Below are 22,571 nucleotides of genomic sequence, written 5' to 3'. Positions count from 1 at the left end.
TCCTAACTTTATGTTGTAACCTACTGCCTTTCGGACGAGCCAAGTACGCAAACACCATAGAGTGGAAAAACTTTGTATTTCGGGTATTGTAATTGTGTTGGCTTAACATGCTCTTGGCTATTGAGAGCTCTTCTGTAGCTTTATATGCTAGCTTTATTTCTGTGTTTAAAAAAATAAATAATACCCACCCTGTTTAAGAACTCGAATACATTTGTAGTGGTTTGGCACAGTGTTGGTTTCCTAAGCAACACGAACACAAAAGATACCCATGTGGTGGTGTACACGCAACCTGCCTTTGTAAGAGTGGGTACGTATAGAAATGTACTGTATGCTTCTTTAACGCATATCCTTTGTTCTCTCTGGCAATGAATAAAATAGGCATATGCTGTTGAATTTTTCTCTAGGAAGATCGAGAATTTGAAATATATTTCGTAGTCATATCTTTTCAAAAACTGAAAAGCAAACTTGTAATTTTTTTTTGAAAAAATAAGAAAATCTGCTCTCATGAAGATGTATGACTGACACTGCTAAAGGATTTTTCCCCGAAGTAATACATTATCAGTAAAAACAAAAATAAATCTTCAGACTTTTAACCTACAGCATATCTGTGCTTCTAATCTTGTTGAGTTACAAAGCTTACTCCATGGGTTGTTTTCTGCACATATATTGAACCAGTTCTTTGGTTCATGCAATCCTAAACCTGTGACTGCCCCTGTAACTATCAGTCTTTTCATTTAGTATGAAATACCAGGAAATACCATACTACTGAACACCAGTCGGTTGTTTGACAGTTCTAGAGCACTGTTAAAGAATTCTTTTGAGAGTAATGTGTGTTTGTTTTTAGGTATATTCTTTCATTATGAAACAAAATATATTTGATGTGTTTGTTGGTAATCCACTTTAAATATCACATGTGAATATCTTCCAGAATATATATATTTGTGTATTTTCTACTGGTTTAAGGTAGTTATGGAAAACAAGGAAAGTTTGAGGCAGGAATTACTGGGGAAGGTTTTATAGCCTCTGTTCTACAATTAAATGGATCAGAATGTCAGGAGTACTGTGTGTTGTTAGCTTTCAGCTATAACCTTTGTACGCCTTTTACACTAGGTAAAGCACAGTGAGATTGGCCTTTTTTTTTCATGCACCTCAGAAAAGACATTTCATGGGTGATTAATTATAACCTATTTTCAATTTATTCTAACCAGGGACCAGTTAAATAAAGCACTTTTACAGAATCACAGAATTGTTGAGGCTGGAAAGGACCTATTGAGATAGTGCAACACCCTGCTCAGCGCAGGGTCATCTTGAGCACGTTGTCTAGGACTCTGTCCAGTTGGGTTTTGAATATCTCCAAGGATGGACACTCTAAATAGCCTGGGCAACCTTTTCAAGTTTTTGACCACACTCAGAGTAAAAGGGAAAAAAAATGAAATTATATGTTTAAACAAGACTTCCTGTATTTTACTCTGGTCCTGTGTTCTTTTGTCCTTTTAGTGGATACCACTGGGAAGAGTGTAGTTCTGCCTTCCTTACTCTGCGCCCCTTCAGATGTTTATACACATTGATAAGATCACTCTGAGCCTTCTCTTCAAGCTCAAGGCCCTCGTTTCTATCAGCCTCTCCTCACAGAGAAGATGTCGCAGTCCCTTAATCACCTTCATGCCCTTTTATTCCTGTATGCATGTCTCTCGTACTGTGGAGCCTGGGATTGGGCCTGGCATTTTGCCTCACCAGTGCAGAGCAGAGAGGAATGGTCACTTCCTTCAACACGTTGGTGACACTCTGTAATGGAGCCCAGGTTGCTGGGAGCCTTCTTTGCTGTAAGGGCACGTTGCTGGCTCATGGTCAGCTAATTGTCAGGGTGTTGGACAAGCTCAATAGGTCCTTTGGAGTTGACAGCTCTGTACTATATATTTTATTTTTTGTTTAGCAAGCAAATATCTGTAAAAACATTATTAGTGAACAAATTACGTATTTTGGTCTTTTTGTTTTATTGAATTTTATATTTGATTAGTGTTTTGCAATTACTTGCACCTATATGTAAGAGGCTGCAAAAAGGCCTTTTCCACTAGCATGGCTAGCAAATGGAAAATCATGTATGGTTTTCTTGTGCTCAGGGAGATCAAAAATTAATCTCAGATCAATTTGAGAGTCTGCAGAAAGATGGATGGAAGTCAGTATCAGGCATAGGAGTTGGCAAACATTAATTAAAACTACCTTTCAAGTCCAGAAGCATTATGTTAGATTTGTACCACCTGAAAGACACCGGGATTAAAATATTTTTCAAAGTTTATTTCATCGCATGATTTAAGGCTATCGTGTATACATATATGACATTTCAGCATGATATGGCTAGTTTCACATGTGTCTTGTTTCTGTTTGTTCCAGGAAATGAACCCAGGAAGTAATGTGAAGGGACATGTGAAGCTCTGTCATAGCAGAAATTTACTAAAAGATTGCTTTGCGTGTAAGTTTTTATTTTCTGTTGTTAAATGCTAAGTTATATTCACATTACTGGAAAAAAAGATTGATTTTAGTATTTTGACTTGCAGCTTGAATGGGAAAAAAACCCTGCCAAAAGCCTTATGTTGAATTCCTGCCCTTATTTAATTTAGTGTATTTCAGTGAAGAGCAGATATTTTTCTCTTAATTATTTGAATCTAATGATTAAGTTTTTTTTATGTTGTATCATTACAGGTTACACATGCAGTTTGGTGCATGCTAAACTGCAATAGCTTATTTTTCAGAAACTCTGAACGAAAGGTAGAAAATGACTAAATTTGTATGAGAGTATGAAACTTTTCCATTCAAAAATTATTTAGCCAAGATTGCGCATGCAGATGCCTGCTGTGACTCAGACCTGTTACAGAATGATTATCTTTTCCCACAGTTATTAAATGATATGATAGTACCATTTACAGTCTTGCTATTTGTAGCAAAGTCTTTTCTTTAAGCTGTAGAGAAGGCATTTAATTTTCTGTACATGGCTTAACAAGCTCCACTTAAGAATTTAAACTTCTGTTTTCATCTTGAGTCTGGGTGTCTACGTCAAAATATTTAAGTGAGAGAGAGAGATGAACTTGCCCTCAGGTCACTACTGCAAGGGAAATGTTAGAAGCTCCATTTTGCACAAAGAAACAAAAGCATCAGAGTGACTATTGGTTTTTGCAGATTCATGTGTCTGGCAGAGCTGAGAACAGAATTCAAAAGCTGTTTGTCCCAGTCAAGATTTATTATTTGAAAATAAACTATGTGATGGGGAATTGTAATGGTTCATACATAGGCATTATACATAAATAGGTCTAAAATATATATATTGAAAGAAATAGGGAGTTTACAGGAAAAGTTTGCAAGCTGGAGTTGAACCAGTATATTAATTTTCGTCATTGTATAATTATTATAATTTAAGAAAGCATGATCTAATTAGCAAGTTCTTGAAAACTCTAGAAGGGACAGTATCAATGGTTAGTGTTTCAAAGTTGGCAATGCCTGTTAATACTTTAAAAATAACTATTCTTTTTTTTTTTTTTTTTTTTTTTGTATCTGGCACTCTGAAAGAAGTAGCAATGCCTATTTCTGGGCATTGTGTAGGGAATTTGCAACAACCTGCAACTAAATTAAAACTTGCAAATGCTAATCTTCCACAATTCAAGCTCTTTATGAGGCATCAGAAAGTGTTTTGGTTTATTTCTAGTTTTCTTGAAAAAGTAATTCATTGTCTTAGTGTTTCTTTACTATTCTAACTGCTGAAACAACCACAAATTAAGTGCAGATACAAGAATATCTATTAGAAATTCGAATCTGAGTTCTGCTTTTTGTGTTGTAAAGTAAAAATTGGACATTATTGTCTTCATTCTATTACTTCTCTGTTATCCTAAGTGTATTAACATTGAAGCGTTTCCTTCCATTTTATCAAAGAATCTGGAGAGGGTATTCCAGGACATTTCAAGACTTCTGTGATTAGTTAAGGAAGAGAGAAGGGAAACTGCTGCTCTGATAATGCTGCCTTAATATCTGAATTTGTCAAATTTTTGGTATTATTTGCTAGATTTAATTACCTAGTATGCTTTGGGCAAGTGGATTTCCAGCATCTTAACAGTAGCATTAGAAACAAACTGAAAAGATGTGAGATGAAGTTAGAATTGGCTAACTTATTTGAACTCTATCATCTCTTTTTAATTTCTCTCTTCATCCCTTTGTCTGCCTGAGAAATGCACGTATTTCAAATGTGTGTGTGTGTATGTATATATATATATATATATGAGGTACACTTAGGTATGTATTCATTGAAGGTTAGGCAATGGGACAAAATACAGAAATGGGCTTGGAAAAGTCTTAGGGGAGAACATGGAGAGTAGTCATTTCATGGATACAATGGTAAAGCTGAGAGCTGTATTACATGTTGAGCACTGTAAGGTACACGTGTAGCCTTCCAGACAACAAGAGCATGTTTTTGACTCTTGGAAATAGCCAAATTCCCATCTAATTTAAACAGATCTGACTGTGTGTGAAAATAGCAGAAAATACATCTTTTTTTTTCTGGTATAAAATGTTTGCAAAAGCATATGATAGAACATGAAACATACAATATTGTTAAAATCTTCTATGTTTTTGGATGTGAAAATATGAGATATAGATCTAAATATTAAAAAACAACAACTTACTGACAACTTACTGATGTATTATTTAACAATTCAGTATTAATGGGAAATGTAAATGCATTTCAGTTCTTTTTATATGGATTTTTTATTTTACAAGCTAGTTGTTGGAAGCTATTAGATGTAGAAATGACCTTTTCCTCTAGTAGTGCATTATTGTTCATTACAGTATATTAAATGTGAGTCTGTTCTACTACTTTCCAGTCAGTGCCATGAAAAGAGATGCTAGATATGAACTACTGGTTGGATTTGTATGCTGTTTTATTAGCGGAGCAAAGTCCTCCACATAATGCTTTTCTTAGTTTTGCTTTGCCTGTGCAGCTATCAGCTATCTTATTCGTGCTTTAGGTTTTGTACTGAGGGTAACTTGCCTGCAGCCCCACTTTTAAAGTAGTCTGCCTTGAGTTGCATGCTGAAATTGCAGCTGGTTAAAGTTAGGAGACACGAATCCCAGCTTTTATGATTTCAGGTGCCCGCCACAGAAATGAAAACTGAATCTGGCTGCTGAGTAATCAGAATTGCAACAATTATTATTATTTTTTTTTCATTTCAAATACTAGTTCTCTATTACAATATAGTTGTAGATGGTTCTGAAGTCTGGATAGAGACCTGGCAATATGCAAGCATGAAGGCATATTTCCATCCCTTGCCTAAGAACTGATCCCATATTTACTCCCCCTAAATGCCAGTGAACCTCTTTCTGGTGAGTATTAAGAGCGAATGTTCTCATACGCCAGATATTAATGGAGTCTGGGCATTAATAAATGACAACAAAGGTACTGTAGTCCTAACCTCCATTGTCATAATTTTTGCGACTGTACAGAGCATTCTCATCTAGGTGTAACTTCACTTTTTCAGGAGTGCTGAAGATGCTTGTGCACTTGGTGTAAAAATCCTTCATGCGGTATCATTCTTGTGTGGTATAGCAGGTTGCGTTGGAGACCAGGGATTTGAGAATTGAGGTGGGTTGCAGTGCAACTAAGGATGCCAAAAAAACATCTGCTTCTTATTCACATGGGCTAAAGAACTGCGTTTCATAGGAAGTGCTGTTACAGCTTGTTTTTCTGAAACCTGCTCTTCCAGAAATATAATTGTCACTCGTCCTTACCACTAGTGGACATTCATCCATCTCTAATTGGAGCTTGTAGTGCTTGTGCTGTCGGGTGTTCTGGCAAGAATGAGCAAAGGCTCCACTCCATCACTTTGCCAGGACACTGAAGTACTGTTTTGTGCATCTGGATTGTATGTGGTGGCATTACAGAGGGGAGGATGTGCTTTTCCTCTAGTCTATTTGTATGGAAGTGCTGTCAGGAACTTAATTTCTTAATTGTCTGTTTGTGCAATTTAGACCGTAGGTGTTTGAAAATGCTAAGGATATTGTTGAGAATTTCTGCAAATAATTCTTACTGGATAACCTGAGCAGGAATAAGCTTGCAAGATGATTAGATAAACATACTAGCAGTTCTGTAGGATAGACATCAGTCAATACAGATTTTTTTTTTTTAAGTGTTGGACATACTGTTTTCATTGTCTGCCCACTTTGACAGCACACGTCAAAGAGAAAGACTGAGAATAAGAGGAGAAAAGGTTCTAGAGATTGACTGTTGATCTAATAAGGGCCTAATAGAAGAAGTAATGAGGTATTTTCTATGTGGAATAACTTCTGACTGGTACTATAGGCAGGCCAGAAGGAATAACATACCTTATTTAATCAATTAGATCTTACTTGGAGAGCTGTAGATAAGCAATTCTGGTTCTGTTTTCTTTGAATTATCTTTTGAATTGGTTGTCAATAAGTTAATGAAGCTATGGCAGCACTCTGTATTTTCACAGATGGCTGTACTGGCTAATTTCACATCCTATACATCTCTGTATTCAGTGCTAAATCTGTTCTCTTCCTGTTAAAGAAACCAGGGACAATATCACATGGGCACGTCTCAAAGCAACATGTGTGTAGCTTTGTACTCAAGGCTGCAGCTGATTTTATAACTCATGTATCTGACCGTCATATTGGTATAAACAGAGAACAAATAGCATGTGAGGAAGAATATGGGTATGGTTATATGTTCTGAGTGCGGGTTGCTGAAAGAGAGAAATGGAACATTTTAAAACATGAGAGAGCTCCAAGTTCTTTGTCTCAAGTCTTTCTGCTAGAATAATTCAACGCTGCTAATTCAGATATTGATCAAAGTATTTGCTACACATTTCTTATATCTGGTAGTCTTACAAATACATTGATCAGTATTGTAAAACTGCCTTTCATGATATACACACAAGTAACTATATAACGTACTGAGATGTGTAGGTCATGGTGGCAATTATTTCATTTTGATCAATTTAGTAGTTATCACATTTTTCTTTCAAAGGGAATTGGCATATTTAATTTCTATTAATGTTAGCTGGTGAACAAATAAGAAAACAGAAATCTTTTTCTACCCTTTTTCACCCCGCAGCTGGGTTGTTCTATATTTAGCTAGTGACCGTTGACACTCCTGTCCTGTGCTTGTAAAATACCAAATCCTTTGCTATCTTAATAAACTCCATGTAAAATAAATAGTAGCACAAAGTATACTTCTATATGTTTATAGAAGCCATTCATTTTGACAGAAGTAAGAGCAGAAAAGTCCTGTTTACGCAGACAACAATGTGAATTGTTCCTCTCTATGAAAGGCACCTTTGCTGATGCACGATGACAAGAGTTCCTCATTTTCTCTAAATACTTCCCGTGCTGGATCTCTGCAGCTCTTGGCTTTTCCCACTACTCTTCTCATACCCTGGGAAAAAAAGTTTGAAATACCTTTTCTTGTTTTCCACTGAGAATACAGGATTGGGTCACTTTTTTGGAGATCCTGATGAGAGATCTTCCTACAGAAGATGAAACTAACCCAGATGAAAAGCCCAAAGTATGCTACCAAAATCAATAGTAAGAATTTAAACTGTATGTGATACTGGTGAAGAGCAGAGTTGATTTTATTATTGTAGAAGATTGTGAGACCCTAAGAGCACATTAATTTCCAAGGAGTGTTTTGCACAGCTCTAATTAAGGTTTCAGTGGTCACTGGAGATGAGTCTTTCACTGCTCTCCCTGTGTCTCTCTTTTGTCTTTCTGAACTAAACTTAGACTTGAACTTTAATCTTATATGCTACCTGGCTTATGCTTTTGTGTCAACTTCTGTGAATATATTCAGGGGAATGCAAGTTTTAATTTTAGCATTTTTGCATACTGTAAGCATCTTCCTGATCATAAACTTGTACAAAGGTATCTTGCAAGAATAAGAAGAATAAAATTATCGCAAAGGTCTTTCATCCTTTGCTTCATTACTTATTATGTAGTTTTTTTTTCTTTAAATAAAGCATGTACTGAGGAATATAAATTGATCTATCTGAACTGATGACACTAAGAAATACAACACCTGTTCATGGTGTTGCTTGTTAATTTATTCTGCTGAGGTATAATTTCATGCCTTGTTAAAATCAGACAGACACAGCTATGATTTGCTGAGGGTGAAATAACGGGACAGGCTTTGAGAAACTTTTGTGTCTTTTATAATGCTTGATACCAAATTTCTACCAGGAGTAATGAAAGCAATGGTCAAGAAAAAATGTCTTACAAATTAAATTTGATGACACAAGAAAAAAGTATGAATGCAACTAAACCAGAATATTTTATTACTTGGGTCAGTAAGCAGTCAGTGTTTTGCTTGAGGAGTAAATTTCCTACATCTCAGTCAGTGTCCGCATGCACGCGTAGTTACTGAAACAGTGCCAGTGATTTGGACACAACATTCATGAGCCAGTAGCCAGGCCTGCTTTAGTTTCTGGAGGTAAGGAAAGCTGGAGAATTTTGCAAGCTGCCTTGCAAATCGACGATCGCCATACGTGTGGCTTTCTCCTGCTTCGCTGTTCTGCCACGTGAGTTGTGAAGGGGACCGAAGTCAAGCTTTCGTTGTATCTGGACTCAGACATGTGCTCGAATAGTAATAAACCATAGTGTGTTCATTCCCACACATCAGTCAAGCTTCTTGAGGCGAGTGTTGCTGTTCCTGATGCTAAATAGGTCTGGCACCCGGCAAATGTATATCCGTGCACTCGCTTCTGGGGTACATCATTGGGGATGCCAGATATGGGGAAGTGGGGGTGAGGGGAGGAGAAGGCAGCATCCCTCAGGTGTTAATAATGCAAAGCTGAAAGGAGCTTTGCTAAGTTTCTGAGCCACAAATGCAGAGACGGAAATTACATTAGTCCCGCATAGCTTCCAGCTGAGGTTTGTATCTGAGAGGCTCCCTGATTTCTGCAGCACTGCAGCAGCAGCAGGTGGTTAAAGCACGGGTTCTGCCGGTCAGCCAGCTTCACCATGTGCCGTGCAGGTGCTTAGACCTCACAAGTCAGGTTTTGTGCAGTTCTGTTAGCACATACTCATTCATGATCAATATGCCACCCATTACTTACATTCCTGCTAACTGGTTAAAATTGTCCTTACACTGATAAAAAGGTGTATTGTACCTACAGCATCGGTATAATTCCCCCAAACTGCTCAGGTTACCTGCTAGCATCCTCAGTTCCTATGTTTGTTCCACCCGAAATGGTAGCATTTACACATTAAATCATCTTTGAACCTATTTCCCCATTAAACTGTCTTTTCTTGGAATGACTCCTGTTTACCTGAGAAGTGTTAATCTGTAATAGCTCTGCGAGTCGTCTTTTGTGGTTGTTCAGCATCAATGGCCGTGTTGCTCTGTATTTATTTTTCTGCTCTTATCTAAACAATGCTTTCGCTAGTATCTGAGATTGGGTATTGTTATGCTGTACATCTACAGCTCATAGTAGCTGCCTTGAGACAAAAAACTTGTGTTTCGGCCTCCCAGCAGCCAAAAGGTTCAGCTCCTGTATCAGTAATTTGGGCAGCGTGGAAGGGTTGTGCTGTCAGGGGGAAAGAGGAGGCTCGGCAGCCCCTCCTGAGTCCCTGTCCTGGGATGTTCACCTGTGGAGCTGAGAGCAGCTTGTTTTGCCCAGCGGCAGCAGAGCACTCCCGAGAAACCTCGTGCGGGTTGAGAAGCGACTTAGGATGTCTTTCCTTGTGTTGACGTGGCACAAAGCATTGCGCCTTCCTCCTCTGAAGGCAGATTTAAGGGCGACAGTCATGGGGAATGGCTTTCTGCAGGGTCGCTCTTGCCAGAGTTTACTGATACAGTCTGGGGAGCTGTAATGCCTGTGGCTTCCCGTGCCTTCCACAAAGCCTCTGAGGATAATTACAAGCGTTTTGTCAATGTAATGGACTGAAGCCACCACAGTTGTTATGGGCTGATTCATGCGAGAATGGTCTAGAGAGTCTCCATTTCTGCTGCCACTTCTGTAGTTTCCTGAAAAAAAGTATGATTTCTTGGCTTAAACTTCAATGGGAGAGGCAAATTGATAATTCTGTAACTGTTTTGATTGCAGTTTGTTGTTGTAGTCTGTTTAGAACAAGGCTGCACTGCGTGAGTCATAAGAATTTACTAGACAGAAAACAGAATTGTAATGTTAAGAGGTGCTTTTGCTTCACAAATAACTAGTTCTCAATGCACGTCAGGTCTATGTGGCTGGAAGCTTTTTTTAATCTTGTGTGTGTGCGCACATGCATTGTAAGGGCACTGCTTTTCAACTGTGCAGTAATCCGTCATAGGTTGCTTGAATTTTTAGATTCTGCATGACTTTTGTACTCCTCATACTCTAATATAGACCTTTTTATACAGGTCTTGCTTTGTAATACTTTCAAAGTGACCAAGACTACAACCAGAAGGGTTATTTAAGCAGCAAACTAACTAAAAAAGAAATCTGAAATGCCTGTCAAACTGATGAGAGGACAGTGTCAATAACAATGTTTCCTGTGTAAGTTTTTATTTTGTGATCAATCACTGTAAGAAGTCAGTAATCTAAAAGTACATAAGCTGAAAAATCTGGTCTGTGTTGCTGTCTGCAGCTTTCTGTTAACTATGAGCATTAACTGTTAACAGCAGCTTGTTTTTTTTTCTCGACTAGCCCAGCAGCGTACACAGTATGTGTGTGTGTATATATATATATATGTACACACATATATACATATTATCCAGAGGTGTGTAGAAGACCTTTAAAACAAGGTTTCGTGCAAGATCACCACCTCCCATTCCTAGCACAGCACAGCTGTTGGTGCTGCAGTCCCAGGCCTTGCCAGGTCCTGTACACGTACAAATGCAACCAAGGAGCTGAACTTGGCAGGGAAACTGCCAGAGATGCCAGTCTGTGTTCTAGCACCAGTGGGCTTTGTGGTTAGTTAGGAACTGGGCTGGTAACTATTGTCATCTGCTACAAACAGACCCTACCAAGACTCCCAGGCAGAGGAGCCCTGGACTCATACTGTTTATTTTTGGTGGGCTAAAGGGAAGAAAAATCCCTGTGCCCTTCCTGACTTTTTGTATCAATGCCAAATGTGAAGTCGTGGTTGCATTGCTGCATGACAGCTTTTGAAAAGATTAATAAAATAAAGAGGAGAAATGATGGTTCTACCACTGTTGGTATTTGTGAGAGAGGATTAAATTCAAGTAGAAGTTTCCTACAGTCACAAATCCTTTATATCATTAAGGTTTGTTGTGTTTTTTAAAACGGAAGACAGAATTGCAGAATTAAAAGAAAAAAAAGGTGACATCCTGGGGGACAAGGGGAGGGGACAGATGAGAAATGCCTTGAGTAAAAATCTGGTAGTCTTGGTCAAGCAGGTTATGGGAGGGATCTGCAGAGTTTGTCCTGCAAACCAGCTAGAAATGGTCTCTGTTGAGAAGGAGCTGAATATCCAAAACAGAGAAGACTTATGCAGAAGCGGAGTTACAATGGGAGAAACAGATTAAAAGGAATTAAGTCATTCTTTTCTTTTTTTCTCTGGAAAATTTCTCTAATTTTCAGGTTTTTTTTTCACTCCACATAAAGCAGTTTTTAGAGATGTGCTCTAATAGGGTCACCACAAGTAATAGTTTTGTCATATTCGAGATATACATTTCAGTACAGCTGTAGTAATATATTATTATTATAAATTGGAACGGTGCCATGTAAAAACTTTGAAGCAGGCAGATGTGAAACCATCCAGAGAAATGTATTCACAACCAGTAATAATTAAAAATTATTATTTTATAAGCTCTCCCTAGTCTTATCTAAGACCTAAATTTGGATTTTGCCAACGTATCCTAGAAACACTTCTCCCAACAAAATGTCTAGTTGTCTGTTGATTCATAATGTCACGGTGGCCTGACCTACAACCTGCCGCTGAATTCTTGGCTGTGATGTTGTGCTTTAAGAGAATTCCATCCTTTTACAGTTTATGATTTTTTGTCCTTAAAGTTTCATTTAATAGGCCCTTCCTTTCCTAGTTTCCGTCCTGACAGAGTTCATCTACTTTTCCTCTGTATCATTCATTACTTGACTCCTTTTTTGCTCTTCATTCATCTCCCCCAATTAAATGGCCTGTCCTTCTCGTCTCTATTTCTACGGCTGGAAGTTGTGTAGATTCTGACTGTGTAAGTGAGCCTAATGGGTTGGGAGTGTTCCCAGTGAATATTTATGACCTTGTGACAGCTGTCTCTGTAAAACAGTGACAGTTTCCTCACAAAATGGAGAGAGCAATACATGACAGGCTTTCTGTTTCACTTGGGTTTTTAGCATAATTTTTGCCCATTCATCCTCCCTAGTCTCCCTTCTGTTGATTATGCAAAGCTTTGATTTGATCCTATTAGGTTGTATCTATAATACTCTCAGTTTGTTTACTTTAACGTGATTCATAGCTATGGGCTGCCTTGGTTGTGGCAATAAAAATACCCCAACACCCACAATTAATTGTGGTCTCTGAATGGAAGAAATAACTGGTGTTTGCAGACAGAAGTTGAGCATTGTTATTATTGCAAGAAGTGGGAGATGGAAGGGGCTATAAAGGTCCTTTCAAGTCAGTGAATTTATTCTCCCTTTGTCATTGAAAAGAAAAAAAAGAAGTCTGTTTATGTTGATTTGCCTAAAAGGTCTAATTTTAATAAGACCAGGTTTCTAATTTGCTAAATATGACATGCATATAAAGAAATAGTCTTTTCCTGGGGGAGTGTGTCCTGTCTAAATGGGTTGAAAATAAGGTTGTACAGTTGTAGCTTTTTTTTTTTTTTTGAACATACCAGCTTATTCCCTCTCTCCATTTATCCTGTGTGTCCCAGTTGAAAGAATGTTTCTTAAAAAACAGCTTGCAAGGAAACTTGCAAAAAATAGTGAATGTTGGCTAAATGAAAAAATCACAACCATAATTGAACAGGCAGCTTATGGAACCAGACACTTAGAAGTGTGCCATCTACGGTTAGCAAGTTTGTTGAGTAAACTGGGCTGTGTAATTCAAAGGAGAACCCTTCTCAGCTTTTTGTTGCTCATTTACCCCCAGGAACTCATGCTTAGGGGACAGCAGGGGATTTCAGCACTTCTCTAAAGCAAATGGTTCCCAGAATTGCAGCCGTAAGGCGCCTGTGGAACTTGATCTAAAAACAGATTTGTACCTGCAATTAGTTGCATCCAGGGGTGGACTTCACAGCCTGTAGCAGAAAGGGAAAATTTATCTTTGCGTCATGAATGTAATGAAAGTCTTGACCCAGTGCCACTAATAGCTGTGCCTTAGGCACCACTAATAGCTGTGCCTGAGGTGCCACAATCCTGTGGCTCTGCTTTTTTAAGTAGTTAGGATAGCAACGTCTCCAGGCTGTGAAAAGGATTTCGTTCCTAGCTGGGTAATAGTGGAGAACAGAGCGGCTTCATTCATTCTTTGTGTCTTGTAGACATCGGGTTTCTAGAATTTTTGGTAAATGCATGTAACTGTGTTGTTATTATAGGTCTTATTGTCTGTTGTGTCACTTCAGGTTTCCTTAGTACCTTTTTTAACTGTGCTTTCTGTTGGAGATGAGAATTTCAGTGGGATAAGAGAGCTATGCTTTTTCATTTAACTTGGTTCAAGGTTACTGGTTATGCTGGAAAAAGCCAGTTGGATAAGATTTAGACTATAAAATACCTTGATAGACAGCTGAGGGTTATTGGAGGAGGTGAGCTAACTAGAATAAAATTCTAAAAGCTATTAAAGAAAATGATTTTTTTTTTTGGGGGGGGGGGTAAATGATTCTTTAAGTATTAAAATCTATAAGTTTATCAATGGATGATAGTAGAAAAAGTGATAATCAGAACAGGATGTGCATAATTAGTTTTTGTGACTATTTAAAAGTACAGGATTAGTTCAAGGTGCTTTGAGACATATCTTTCTGGGAAACATGGAAATGTTATGCATGCAGCCTTTCCTGAAGGAATTTAATAGTGTTGCCTCCCACCCCCAATGTTTGGCTGAAAAATGGAGATTTTGCTGACGTTAGGAAACGTTTGGTTTCCATTTCAAAAGCACTTTCTTAGATTTCTGTTTTTTTGACTGAACTGGTTCATTGCTATCATGAATCATGTTTGATATCTAATGTGCCTTTCTTACAGCAAGACCAACATTTAACTTAATTCTATTTGAAGAAAACTCAATCAAGGAGGAAATCTTCCAAGGATAGATTCAATCCATTACTAAGTAAAAAGGCTACAGTTTTCAAATGCCATCAGAGTGGGTTTTCCAAGGAATTTGGTGCCAAATTGTCTTCAAAATACAGTGGGGCAAGGCTTTTAACTTATTTCAAATCTTGAGGAAACCCAGAGACGGATCCTATTTTTATGCACTAAATAAGTTTTACCCAAAGAGCATGATCTTTTACATGCAGAATTCAGAAATGCTCTCTTATAAGTTTTATTGTTTGCAAGTCCTTATCTTTTACACCGCAGTTATTAGCATGTTTCTCATTTGATGTCTATTAAACTGACACAGTATAGTCTTATAGTGATATTGTCCAAAGCCTTTATTCATTTCAGTGATGTTGGATTTCCCTAGTTTTGAGCATGAACAAGTGAATAAGGTACTTGACAGTCCTACAACAAAATAAGGTAATATTCTCTGCAGTGTGATGATGCAATGTGCCTCATAATTCGTCAGGTTTCCAGGTGGCTGCTTAACCCTGGTACTATGATAGTGAGCTATTGGAAAACAATCTTATTTTCATGAAGCTGAGCTGTGAAAGGGGGTTGGGGGTATTCTTTTGCAGAGTATAAATAGCGCAAGAGCCGTTGCTGGTGTGTGGAAGTCACTCTGCTGCTGAATTTTGAGGAACTGTGAAATTTAAGCTTCCATATAGGGATGCTGTCTTCTTACACGGACTTCTGAACAGGGACAGATTTTACGTTGTAGTGAGCACAAAACGTCCATGTAGAGAAAACAGTCTTAAGAATTTCATCTTCTGCTATCTTTTTCTATTTACTGATTATTTCCCGACCAGAGGCTTTACAGGTTTTTATAAAATGTTATTTTACACCCTAAATTCCTAGTGAATCTTAGAACTGTTCTTCTTAAAAAATTGATGTGATAATTACTAATATGGTAAGTACAATACAAAATATCAAGATGTGTGTGATGTGAAGAAACTGGCTAGCTCACAGCATAAGGAAGAGGGGGCAGGCTGGTAAATCTTACTTTACTACAATCCTGAGAATGAATTTCAATAGCTGTTTTTAAGCAGGAGGTCAGACAAATCTGACCATCTTTTTTTAAATTAAAGTTTGTATTGATCTCTTCTGACTGTCTTAAAAACACAGTTTTTCAGTGGGATGTTATGCTTGTTTAGTTCAAAAATATTTGTGGGAAGGTTGACTTCATAACGTGTATTGCACAGCAGCTGTAACTTTTGTCCTGCTTGTTGTTGATTACGTGGGCAAGCGATGAAAAATCATGCTCACCAAAGGTAAAACAGCTGGGCAGGGAAGCTCACCACTCTGAAGTGCCTACTGAAACTTAAAGAATGGGTCTTCTCAGGTTGGCTTTTATCCCAGTGCTTAAGTACTGGTGGTTTTTGTAGTATCCTCACATTGCACAGAAGTTCACAATAAAAAGTTACTTTCACGTGGTATTGAGGAGTGTTCAGTTTTTCATTGAATCTTGAAGGAACAAATAAATGTAATAGCACATTAAGTTTAACCTCATCTTTGAAAGCAAAGCATCCAGGTAGACATCAGATAAACATTGCAAGAGAGATTTAATTATTCTTTTAGGAAGCTGATAATGGGTATGCAAACATATGTAATTTAAGTCTGTGGTGGGGTTATGCTAATTGGAGATAGTTATGTATACTTAATGTATATAATATGCAGAAATATCTAGAGAGAGTTGCAGAGATTTGTCTGACTGCGTATGTTGAAAGGTGCTTTTACTTGAGGAAGTAATTTTATTGTCCTCTGTCCTCCTGCCCACACCCAAATTACCACTACTATACCCCTGAGTTCATGGGATAGTAACAGGCGAAACTCTTGGTTACTTGATCAATGAGCACCGTGCAAAAAACTGACTAGCTCTTACTTTAGTACATCTCTTTGCATAATGTTGATAAGTTTCTTGGTGACCATCAGACCCACTGGAACAGAAGCTTGAGGAATGAATTTTCTGAATCTGAGTCCCCTAAAATTTGAAACAACTCTATTGTGATAGACAACTCAAATGTAATCTGGCAGTGTCCATCTAAGTGTAACAACTAATTACAGAATTTTGTAAGCATCATAACAATAAATTAAATTTGATTAGAAATAAGTACCCTTTGTTTGGTTATCTGGCTTAGCTTTTGGTATACATCCGTTAGGTGAAACTAAATGTCATGTTTTTTGACTTGTCTTTTAAAATACTTTGGAGTTCTCTTTATCTGGAGAAGATAAAGAGGGACAGAGAAGAAAAGGCTAGTGTATGTTTGCATGTGTAGGAGAATGCTGTAGCATGTGTTTCTAAACTTAATTATCTTTATTTAATCAGAAATGTATTCCATGTTTGTTAAAGAAGCAATGTCTTCTGATTACATTAGACTTCTCAGGCATGTAGAGTTTCAGCCAGGGAATGTGCTTTTTTTTGAACTCAGTCAGCAACCCTTAGAAAAAAATGTTTAATTAACTTTTTGCCAAAGTCAATATAGTCTATTATACTCAGAAGGCTGGATGAGCTCCCTCTGGTGGCTCATTTACATTGAAGTTCTCTTTGCTTTACTTACATATCGGTTTACTCAGGCAAACAAGGCTGCTGACCTCATATATCAGTCAGGCATCAGTTCCTTGTGGGCTTACTTTTTAATTGAAAAACATCAATAATTTTCTTACATAATGAAACACCAGCATTTAAATTCACAGCAGTTTCAGTTTGTTAGCAAAAGAAGTAAAGAGATACTGGGTAACAAAGTAAGCAAATAAAACGGAATTTACTTCCTTCTAAGTAGAAATTGCACGATAGGTGGCAATAATTTAGGATTGGTACCCATTTACAGTGGCTCAGATTTTAGTCTTAAATTTGTGAAATATTTCAATATTAAACACAGTTTTTCAAGAATGTGAAGTCTGTGTTTTCAAAATGATTTAATCCTATGCCTGAATCACAATTTAAGGTAAAATCAATCTCAGTATTAGAGTTCATTTAATCTGTTTCATAGCATTAAGGAGAAGCATAATACATCTCACTTGCGTATGGTCTTCTTAAAATTATAAGGCTAGAAAATTTTGTGGGTCAAAACCACCACTGAGTTTAAAGGGAATTTGCCACCTCTGTAATGTAAATCTCCACAGATCTTTTCAAACTCCTTGCTGTTCTAATTTAACGGTATCTTTATCATCTTGGCAATCAACCATCCTCCCTCTGAAGCATGAGGAGAAGGTTCAAAGCCAAACAACATGCAGACTGGATGTAAGGCTAAAAACTTCCTCAATATAGAAGATTTCTTTTATTGAACCATTTTCAATAAAAGCTGGTTATGGAATAGTGTGTGTATATATATATATATATATATATAAACAACAGAGAAATGGTAGTTCTTGGAATACGAGTATTTAGCCAGAGATAAAACTCTAGCCATGCGTTTCTGAAGGAGGGGAAGACGAAGGGGTCACTGTAAATGAGAACAGGAGGGAATTGGCGGTGTTTTAAGTCTACAAGACAGAGAGATAAAGTAAAGGAAAAAATGCAGTATAATAAGCAATAGGCACCTGTAGGAAGTTGATAAAAATATATTATAAAAAGTGTTTTGAATGAATATTCATGTGAATTTTTAATCAGTATCTTGTATTTTTTCAAGTCCCTTGAGCATTCCAGCACCTGAGGTTCACAAAGCAGCTAATGCTCAGCAAACATGAAAGATGTTATCTGAAAGTAAACTTCTGATATTCACACAGATGGACCTGGCTGGGAGGTTTTATTTTCGATCACAAATTGTGCATGTGTCTTCATTCTTTGTCAAATAATGATAGAGTGCACGATTCATGTTGTAATCTCAAGAATACTGGGCACCTGAATGTGCATAAAGCAGACAGACAAAAACACCACCACCAAAAAGCCACCCTTGGTTGTACTGTTTAATTATATGTAGCCAGTAACAGCAGCAGGTGGGCTAGCAAATAACTTCCTGTTGTGCAGGTTTTTTTAGAGAAGTTTCCCGCTGTCTGAATTCAGCATATCCTTTATGCTGGCGGTCAGCTCTGGGAGAAGTGAAAAGACTAATGTTTGAGGTAATTACTGGTGTAACTTGTTCCAAACTAAGAAGAATTGGAAATAGCCCGCTTGGTGCATGCTGGCACCACGTGTATGCTTTTGCAGCTGATGGTAATTAGCGTTCTGTAGTTATCCTTTGACTAGGAAATACACAGGTCCTTCTTATCCAACTGTACTAAAGGCTGCTACCAGCCTTCCTTTTGCTGTTCTATGTGAGCCATGACCTTGTTCCTTGCACTACTGAACTTCATCTTTTTTCTAATGCTCGTGTCTAGAAGACTTTCGAGGTTTTCTGTATAGTGCCTCTGTGTCGGCTGACAGCTTTGAATCTTGGCCAAGAACTTATGTCCAATCTTGTTGAGTAACACCATTACTCTTTAAGATTGCTGGATTCAAGTTTGCAGCATTTAACCTAAGACTAAGCAGATGGATTCCACTGCTTGCTGTGTTTTGATGTTCGTCATAAAGATTGTTAACCACTTTCTGTAGAGAGCTAAGTTAAAACACCTTTTACATGTTATGTCATTAAGAAGTGACCTAATAAAGAATGAAAAATAATGCTGTAGGTGGCAATGTGTATGTTTATCCTCTATCTTTCGTACTTTTAGTAAGTTATTTTTTTCTGTTGTAATCATAACCCAATAACTTGGTAGGTGTTTGCTGGACAGCTAGACTCACGTGTGGTCTGAAGTAGTATGTGGACAGCAGTGTTTTAATTTTTGACACTTCATTTTGTTACAGTGTTTTTACAGAGCATTTTGGAGAAAGAAGCATCCCAAAAACTTAGGGCTGCTGTGGTTTTGTGCAATCTTTCAAGAAATCTTACCACTTATATGCATATTGCATTTATTACATATTCAAGATGGACTGATGTTAGCTGCAAACCTTGCTGGGTTGGGGCCTGGAGATTTGTTGAATGGTGTTCCTGCACTGTGTTGTCTGAAGTTGTACATTGTTTTCCAAAAACACTCAGCATATTTACAGAAAAAATGTAAAAGATGGGTATATTTGCAGAAAGGAGCCTCGACTAATAGAAATTAAAGGCAAGCATCTATAATGAGTTGTTCACTACTAAGCAAAGCAGAGGAGATGGGACAGTCTCAGGCTGCTCCTCTTGACACCCGCATTTGGAATTGTGTATTTGCTGCGCTTATGAGCCAGAACATTTGGCAGGCAGTACCTGTAGTAGTCTGTGACTTGAGGGAGGCTGATGTGCTGAAGATCTGTTATTTGAAGTGAATGTCATTTGAAGGTGTCTGCCTATAGCATAGCAATGGTAGGAGACAAAGGCAGTAGTGACTCTCAATGCAGCTTTGGTCCTTAATTTCACTGTTTACTGCCTCTCTCTGCAGTTACTGCTTACTATCATACTTTTATTTCCCGTAGACTAGTCCCAAATATAATCCAAACCATTCCTGGTCTTAATTACCAAAATAAAATAGAATTAATGAATTTGTGCACCTCTTAAAAACAAAAACAAACAAAAAGAGCACCCCTGCAGGACCAAAATCAGGTAATAACTTAAATCTTTATGAAAGCCATGGGGCAGTCGCTGTCTCTTTGGTACCAGCACTCAACAAATTTCTTATACAAATTTTGTGAATGCATTTGTATTCCTGTTCTCAAACTAATCTACAGGAAACTGTGCAGTTACAGTGGCTCTTGTTTCATTGGTGGAAATCTAACATCAGATATATTTTTCCATGGCAGCAGTCTGCAGGTTTATTTGATGCAACAGGCACATTTTAATAAGGCACTCTCTTTTCAGCTATTAGGTTTTATTTTTTAATTTGCATTTAAAAATTTGCTTCCATGTTTGCACTGACTTCTTTTTCAGTTTCTTTACAGAGGAAAAAGACCTGTGCTTAGTAATGCTGCTAGTGAGATGATGTGAAGGAATGTGCAATATCCTATGAGTAGCAGGATAGAATAAATATCCCAAACCGTTCATTTATTTAAATTTTTAATTGATTACTTCTTTAATGCTTGTAATGCACTTTTATTCATAATATGTCAAGTGTTACTTCTCAGCACTTCATTCAATAATGAACCTAAAGGTGGGCAAAGGGAAAGGCTGCAAAAAAAAATCCTAAGGATCTGATAACATGATGGCTACATTCAAGTCTATATATGTCAATTCCACATAGTGACTTCTGATATGACATCTCACAGCCATTTGGTGTTCTGACGTGCAAAGAAAATGAATTCTATTCACGTTGTTTAAACAACTTTTAAAATTTTGCTTTTTATGAGACTTCACTTGCACCAGAATTCTGCTTAAAGTGCTTCCACTCCTGAGGTTCCTCTGTTGGATGCCAGCACGTGGTGTAGAACAATGCAGAACCAGACATACTGGTCCAGATAGCAGTGAAGAACAGGTTTTCCCATTCAGAGGAAAAGATTTCTGTAATTCAGTGCATATTGCTTTGAAATATTTGGACATTTAAAAATAATTACACCCCTCAATTGTATTTGCTTAAAAATATCTTTCCTATTTGTCCTAATTCTAGGATTAATTTTGCACTGCTATAGGTTTTAACTTTTACTTTCTTTCTTTTGAACTGTGAGGAATGGGAGAAGATCTAAGGGAATTTTTCATTTATTTAAAAGTTTCATTTGGTTCTGGTGTCACGTAACTTGAGGATGCTGTGAAACCCAAGGGATTAGTTTACATCAGTCTTGTTTGGTCTGCTTTAGATAACTGCTACATGCATTTTTAATTTAGGTGGCAGAAACTTTTGCTAGTTAGTGACAGAACTTCATCCCAGTTGATCATTATCTAGTATAGGTATCCACTTCCACAGCTGCTGTGATGATCAGGCTTGCTTCTCTGTACCTACAATGCAAATGTGGGACAGGTTGAAAGGCACAACAGGTAGCCTGCATAAAACTCGCTAATATAGGTGAGCTTTGTGTTTTCGTTTCTTTTTCCTCTCAAAAGTTAATATAAGAGAGTAACTGCTATTTTAGGAGAAAGAAAACCACCCAAATTATTTGTGAGTGAGTGATCTCCTTTTCTGACTTTTCCTTCCTTGTATAACATTGTAAATTTTATACTGATTTTATATGTGGAGATTGCTTTATTCTGAAATTTCTGAAGAAAAGAACAAATTGTGTTTAAAGGGTATCATTGGGGATATTTATATATATTTGTGTATGTGTGTGTTAATAAATACAGGTGCACGAATACATACTTGGTGTGTAACCTTAATTTATAGCTGTGTGCTGATATACTTATGACAGGCTGACATCAAATTTCATTTAAAACTGTAGGCAGGGTTCTTTTCTTTAGGACCTATCTATAAATTCTTTCTAAACGTGCCTCCTGATGATACCCTTTTTTATTATTAATTGTATGTAGTTATGTGCTTGACCCTTTTGTAATTTTGTCATCTCTGCAAGTCAGAGGTGAGAGTCTCAGTTGCTTTGATGCACTTGTTAGTATCAGAGGGAAATGGAGTGGTTCCTTTTCAGAAATTTTGGTTTACAGATGGCTTTGTACTTCATACAAGAGTACATCTAGGAGTGCTGTGCATCGAAGTGTGGTAACGGAACATCATCCAGTCCAGCCTCTTTTGATAAAACCACACTATTTTGTTGTCTTCTTAAATAAAGTTGCTATGAGATCAGGTGAGGTAGTTGAGTTACACTTACTCTTTGTAAGTTTCTCAATAATAAAGTGATAGTAATATAGTTGCCGAAGGCAATATATATTAAAGTTACCCTTGAGGACACTGGAGGGATAGAGTAGAGGTCAGGTGAGATGTTTAGAGTGTATAGGAAACATGGTAATAGGTGTGGAAACATTTATGAGGCTGTATGATCTCACCAGGTCGATAGTGTGTGTAAGGAGCAGAGGGAGTGCAGTATATGCAGGGTGTGTAACTTTTCTGCACTATTTCTGAATACAGTGAAACACATTCCTAGATGCCAGATCAATAGGCTGTAAGTCTGTACCTTTTCTTATATCGTACATCATAGCCAATGTTTCTTTTTGACAAATGCAGAATCTACCCTACCAACATCTAAGCACTTAATGTCTACAAATGCTTATTTTTTCAAAATTCATCATAGCTTTTGGCTTAAAGACCATATAGAGGATTGATGGCTACAGTACATCTTATCTAAAGATGATTTTATGCTGAGTAAAAATGAATTACCTGTTGCTGATAGTGTTTTTTATGCAGGGGTTGCACCATGAACTATATTTGGTCAGATTCACTTCACTGCATTGGGCTTGTGTGAATGAATATGGGTAACTGAAAGCTGGGTGGGGTCCTTGGGCTTCTCTG

General features: G+C 37.5%; 1 protein-coding gene across 9 annotated transcripts in view; it reads left to right on the top strand.

Moving 5' to 3' along the window:
- MARCHF1 (membrane associated ring-CH-type finger 1) overlaps nt 1-22,571 on the top strand; it is a 299,519-nt gene that overhangs the window by 131,810 nt on the left and 145,138 nt on the right. For 8 of the 9 annotated variants that reach the window (XM_066996116.1, XM_066996118.1, XM_066996129.1 and 5 more), the window contains one exon: nt 2,392-2,470. The exons of the other annotated variant lie outside the window; for it this stretch is intronic. The gene's annotated coding sequence lies outside the window, so the exon portion shown is untranslated. The remainder of the gene's footprint in view (nt 1-2,391; nt 2,471-22,571) is intronic. 9 annotated transcript variants of the gene reach the window in all.

This window comes from Anser cygnoides, chromosome 4 (genome assembly GCF_040182565.1).
Source record: "Anser cygnoides isolate HZ-2024a breed goose chromosome 4, Taihu_goose_T2T_genome, whole genome shotgun sequence".
NCBI classification, from domain to species: Eukaryota; Metazoa; Chordata; class Aves; order Anseriformes; family Anatidae; genus Anser; species Anser cygnoides.
Note: the sequence above shows the minus strand (reverse complement) of the source record. Positions and strands in the feature narration are given on the sequence as shown.